The sequence below is a fragment of the Amphiprion ocellaris genome, chromosome 13 (assembly GCF_022539595.1).
Source record: "Amphiprion ocellaris isolate individual 3 ecotype Okinawa chromosome 13, ASM2253959v1, whole genome shotgun sequence".
Classification (NCBI taxonomy): Eukaryota; Metazoa; Chordata; class Actinopteri; family Pomacentridae; genus Amphiprion; species Amphiprion ocellaris.
The window spans coordinates 537,573-543,868 of record NC_072778.1 but is presented as its reverse complement, the minus strand read 5'-3'; positions in this window follow the sequence as shown (position 1 = coordinate 543,868).

The following is a 6,296-nucleotide window of genomic DNA, read 5'->3' as shown; positions in this document are numbered from 1 at the left end:
GTGGTCTTTGTGTTGGTTTTTGGGATGGTTTCTATGTTAGTGTTTGTGGTGGTTTCTGTGATGTTTTGTGGTGTTTCCTTCAGTGGTTTTAGTGTTAGCTTTGCAGTGTTTCCTTTGGTGGTTTCTGTGATGGTGGTCTCGGCTCTTTCCCTCTCCATTTTTCGTCAAGTGGCAGATCTGCTCAGTCATGAATGAGTTCATTACGGTGCGGTGGGGAGGAAGCCGGTGAGCGATTACATGCATCCCACCTTCCTCCGCTGCCCGCCGTGATTAAGATGCATCTGCAGCGTGAGCTCGCCGCCCGGCTGCTTTGTGCATTCATCAACATCAGTTTAATGAAGTGATCAGAGGCTGGGATCAGACGCAGCACAGAAATATTACTCCATTAGCCTTTCCTGAGCTTCCTGCAAAAAACAGGAAACACTGACCCGAGGCGTCGGCTTGTTTTCTCTCAGAAACAGACGAGTGTGAAGCGTAAGTGATTACCTGTCCGGCCTCTGCAAACACAAACCTTCTTTTCTGAATAAAAGGACGATCTTTCATTCCCGCACTTCAAACAGGAGTCCCCCCTCCGCCTCCACCCGGCTTCTCTCTGGCGGCGATGATGTTAATAAACTGTCAGCATGTGGCACTTTGTAATTGGGTTTGTGCCTTGTTTAACAAAGAGCGATTAGATAGTTAGAAGGGAGAGCGGCAATCTATCCACCTCTCCCGTGAAATGAGCCGAGCGTCTCATCCATGAATGTGTTATCCCGGAGGAGCGGCGGCTGAGATGTGTCTGTTATGGCTGGTAAATAAACCGGAGAAGCAGCTCCCGCCCCTCCGTCTCTGCTCCTGACATCATAAAGCCTCTGAAACACCGCCGTAAACACGACACGACGCACACGCTGACCGCTAGGAACACTTCGCTCCCAACAAAGAGCTTATTTATGATGTCTGGTGATTTAGAGACCAGACCAGGAACTTGCAGAAGAACCGGAGCTGCAGGTGGATCACAGGATGGAAGAACTTCAGCTGCCAGCATGGAGGTAGAACCAGCATGGATGGAGGTAGAACCAGCATGGATGGAGGTAGAACCAGCATGGAGGTAGAACCAGCTGGAAGGTCATTGGTCAACGTGTTCATCAGCAAGTCATAATTAGATGCTTCCATGTTTTGTTTCAGAGTTTTTGACAAAGAAATGACTCAGAAATGGTCCAAAATGACTAAAAATGGTTCAAAATGACTTAAAATTGGTCCAAGATGGTTTAAAACTTGCCCAAAATGACTCCAACTTGTCCAAAATTGCAAAAAAATTGGTCCACAATGACTAAAACGTGGTTCAAAATGATTTAAAATTGGTCCAAAAATGGTTTAAAATGAACATTTAGCTGTATCATTGATCCTGTTGGTCTCCATCAGTCTGAACATCCAAAGTTTCACCTCCTTCTTTTTTATAAACTCTTAAACACTGCTGGCTTCCTCAGGGATCCTGAGTCAACAGAACTTTTCTAATCCTCAGCTGGACTGAGGTCTAAACTCTGACTCGACCTTTAAACCATGTCTGTGGAGCTTCGGCGGTTCTCCTCTAGGATTCTTCAACCTCCACTGAACTAAACTCTTCTGGATTGTTGGTATTTACTTGGTGATTTTACTTGTTTTCTGTCTGTTGTCTAGTTTGGTTTTTATCTCCAGGTTGATATTCTCCACCGACTCCTTTTCTTTTAACACAAAGTACATAATTTACAGGTACAAGTGATTGTTTTTTTGTACATTTTCCAACTTATTCCTGCTGCAGATTCAGTTGTTTGATAAAATATTGACTCTGATGCAAGTGTGACATAAAACATCAAACAGACTGACGATCAGCAGCGCCTCTTTCTTCTTTTGTTTTTATGTTGAATCTATAAAACATTATTTTCTAAAGGTTGATCACACGTTTTAAGGGTTCTGTACGGACATGTGTTTTACTGTTTTTCTCCTGTTGAGTTCTTTTATTTGTGGATTTTCACTCTTTCTTGTACTTCTGGTTTCTGCCGTTTCCTTGGATTCCTTCCTCGTGTTTGGCCTGAATGTGGCTCGCTGCGTCTGTTTCTCTGCTTTCTTTGATAACATCTTTAAGTTTTCCTGACCTCCGGTTCGCCGTATCGCTGATTTTTTTTTAGATGTTTACACGTGGGCGTCACTCGGCTCCACTCGAAGCACTCCGAGAGGTCAATGTTCATCACGGCCCACAATGAGGACGTCGGAGGCAGATTCTCCCTGAAAGCAGAGCTGACCTGCCGGGTGGAAGCGATACGACGGCGGCTCAATGAAGCAGCTCTAAGGAGACGAGCGTAAAGAGGCGTTTAGACGACGGAGAGGCAGGAAAGGTGAAAACATCCGTCATTAATATAGGAGATGATGCAGTTTTCAGGTGGCTGTCAGACAGCAGTTTTTCTCCAACCCTCACTGGTCAGATTTAGGAAAGAATTCCCTCACAGGAAGTGTCTGCAGCAAGTTTTAAACTACAGATCCATTCAGAAGGTCTAAATATCCACATTAATAAATGAGCATATTCACCCCATCCTCACCTCCATCCTCACCTCATCCTCACCTCCATCCTCACCTCATCCTCACCTCCATCCTCCCCTCCATCCTCACCTCCATCCTCACCTCATCCTCACCTCCATCCTCACCTCCCTCCTCACCTCCATCCTCCCCTCCCTCCTCACCTCATCCTCACCTCCCTCCTCACCTCATCCTCACCTCATCCTCACCTCCATCCTCACCTCATCCTCCCCTCCCTCCTCACCTCCATCCTCACCTCATCCTCACCTCCATCCTCACCTCATCCTCACCTCCATCCTCACCTCATCCTCCCCTCCCTCCTCACCTCCATCCTCCCCTCCCTCCTCACCTCCATCCTCCCCTCCATCCTCGCCTCCATCCTCACCTCATCCTCACCTCCATCCTCACCTCATCCTCCCCTCCCTCCTCACCTCCATCCTCATCTCCATCCTCGCCTCCATCCTCACCTCATCCTCCCCTCCCTCCTCACCTCCATCCTCCCCTCATCCTCACCTCCATCCTCCCCTCCATCCTCACAACATCCTCACCTCCCTCCTCACCTCCATCCTCACCTCATCCTCACCTCCCTCCTCACCTCCATCCTCCCCTCCCTCCTCACCTCATCCTCACCTCCATCCTCACCTCATCCTCCCCTCCCTCCTCACCTCCATCCTCCCCTCCATCCTCACCTCCATCCTCACCTCATCCTCACCTCCATCCTCACCTCATCCTCACCTCATCCTCCCCTCCCTCCTCACCTCCATCCTCCCCTCCCTCCTCACCTCCATCCTCCCCTCATCCTCACCTCCATCCTCCCCTCCATCCTCACAACATCCTCACCTCCCTCCTCACCTCCATCCTCCCCTCATCCTCACCTCCATCCTCCCCTCCATCCTCACAACATCCTCACCTCCCTCCTCACCTCCATCCTCACCTCATCCTCACCTCCATCCTCACCTCATCCTCACCTCCATCCTCCCCTCCATCCTCCCCTCCATCCTCACCTCATCCTTCCCTCCATCCTCCCCTCCATCCTCACCTCATCCTTCCCTCCATCCTCCCCTCCATCCTCACCTCATCCTTCCCTCCATCCTCCCCTCCATCCTCACCTCATCCTCACCTCCATCCTCACCTCCATCCTCCCCTCCATCCTCCCCTCCATCCTCACCTCCATCCTCACCTCATCCTTCCCTCCATCCTCCCCTCCATCCTCACCTCATCCTTCCCTCCATCCTCACCTCCATCCTCACCTCATACTTCCCTCATCCTTCCCTCCATCCTTCCCTCCATCCTCACCTCATCCTTCCCTCCATCCTCACCTCCATCCTCACCTCATCCTTCCCTCCATCCTCCCCTCCATCCTCACCTCATCCTTCCCTCCATCCTCACCTCCATCCTCACCTCATACTTCCCTCATCCTTCCCTCCATCCTCACCTCATCCTTCCCTCATCCTTCCCTCCATCCTCCCCTCCATCCTCACCTCATCCTTCCCTCCATCCTCACCTCCATCCTCACCTCATCCTTCCCTCATCCTCCCCTCCATCCTCACCTCATCCTTCCCTCCATCCTTCCCTCCATCCTCACCTCATCCTCCCCTCCATCCTCACCTCCATCCTCACCTCATCCTTCCCTCATCCTTCCCTCCATCCTCACCTCCATCCTCACCTCATCCTCACCTCATCCTCCCCTCCATCCTCACCTCATCCTTCCCTCATCCTTCCCTCCATCCTCACCTCATCCTTCCCTCATCCTTCCCTCCATCCTTCCCTCCATCCTCACCTCATCCTCCCCTCCATCCTCACCTCCATCCTCACCTCATCCTTCCCTCCATCCTCACCTCCATCCTCACCTCATCCTCACCTCATCCTCCCCTCCATCCTCACCTCATCCTTCCCTCATCCTTCCCTCCATCCTCACCTCCCTCCTCCCCTCCATCCTCCCCTCCATCCTCACCTCATCCTTCCCTCCATCCTCCCCTCCATCCTCACCTCATCCTTCCCTCATCCTTCCCTCCATCCTTCCCTCCATCCTCACCTCATCCTTCCCTCCATCCTTCCCTCCATCCTCCCCTCCATCCTTCCTTCCATCCTCACCTCCATCCTCACCTCCCTCCTCACCTCCCTCCTCCCCTCCATCCTCACCTCCATCCTCACCTCCATCCTCCCGTCCATCCTCACCTCCCTCCTCACCTCCATCCTCACCTCCATCGTTCCCTCCATCCTCCCCTCCATCCTCACCTCCATCCTCACCTCCCTCCTCCCCTCCATCCTCCCTTCATCCTCCCCTCCCTCCTCCCCTCCATCCTCACCTCATCCTCCCCTCCCTCCTCACCCTCTGATAGGAGACGTTTGGCAGCAGCTGACAGCAGAGGTAGTTTTCCGTCAGCGGTGACACCTCCACCCTGAAGCCTGACGTGAAAAATCTCCCCCGAATCTGCAGTTTTTCACCGTTTACGCCTCCAAGAAGAGAAACCCTTCTTTGTGCATGTGAGTTAGGTGCACCAGCGTTGTCTTGGTGGTGTCTGGCGGGTGAGGAGGATGTTGAGGACGGTGTCAGCTGCAGGATGAAGGAGGATGAAGGAGGAGGAGGAGGAGCGGCGTGGCAGCTGTCACTGATAGTTTCCTGTACAGAACGGAGGTGACAGCAGCAGAGCCGAGCGTCTGACAGCCGCCAGATATTCAGCAGCAGACGGACTCTCTGCCAGGAGTTAATACTGACAGAACGGAATTAATATCTGGCACCGACTGCAGCTGTTTAATAGACGGTTCTGACTGTCCAGAATTACAATTACACGAGTTAACAACGTTATTCTGTCAAAAAACATGCCGTAAAACAACACAAAATAACCACATCATAACAAATATGCTAGTTTTCTATAATTACCAGAAATTTTCTACCCTTAATTTTACATGATCATGTGTATTTTGTTTACTTTTTCATAAGAGCAATATCTTTATTTGTATGGCGTCTTTAAAAGCCAAAGTTACAAACTGATTTATAATAAAACAAATGTCAAATAATAATGATAATAAAAAGTAATACGTATAAATACATAACTGATAAATCATATCAAAATCAAGATAAAATAGTCCAGTCAAGTCGTGTCATCCAGTAAAAAGGATCTTACAAAGAGTATATATCTATACAGGAAGTCCTCAGTTTACGACCTACAGCGTTTCTTTGTTATGTCAGAACTGGTTATGTAGAACTAGTTGATGAGTGGATGAATACGTCGTCACATGGTGCTATCAGACGGCTTTGTTTCCATTCTCTGGTTGTACTCCACCTTGGATTGTGCTACATTCACTAACTTTCTGTCCTTCATTATGGCTCCCAGCGTCAGTCAGACTCTTCTGATGCTTGGAAGAAAAGGAAAACCGTCTCCATGGAAGTGAAATTAGATAGAATAAAACGCTGGGAACAGGAGAAACACTGACGAACATCGGAATTATTAGATAAAGTTGTAAAAACAGTGCAACATATTCTGTTATCTTCTTGTAAAATGATTTATATATGCATGAAAGTCATTGATTTTAATGACTTTTCTGAAGAATCGATTGATATCGTGATGCACGCTTTGTTTACTTCGGGCCGTAGGAACGAAACTCCGACGTAAGTTGAGGACCCTCTATATAAAGGATATATTCAGCATGACAAAAGCAGCCTAAAAAAAGAAAAAAATGTAAGGAATGTCTCTTGTCTTTCAGGCTATTTTGGTCTTTTAGAGATGAATTTACATCTTTTTTGCACCGTTTCATTTTGCATC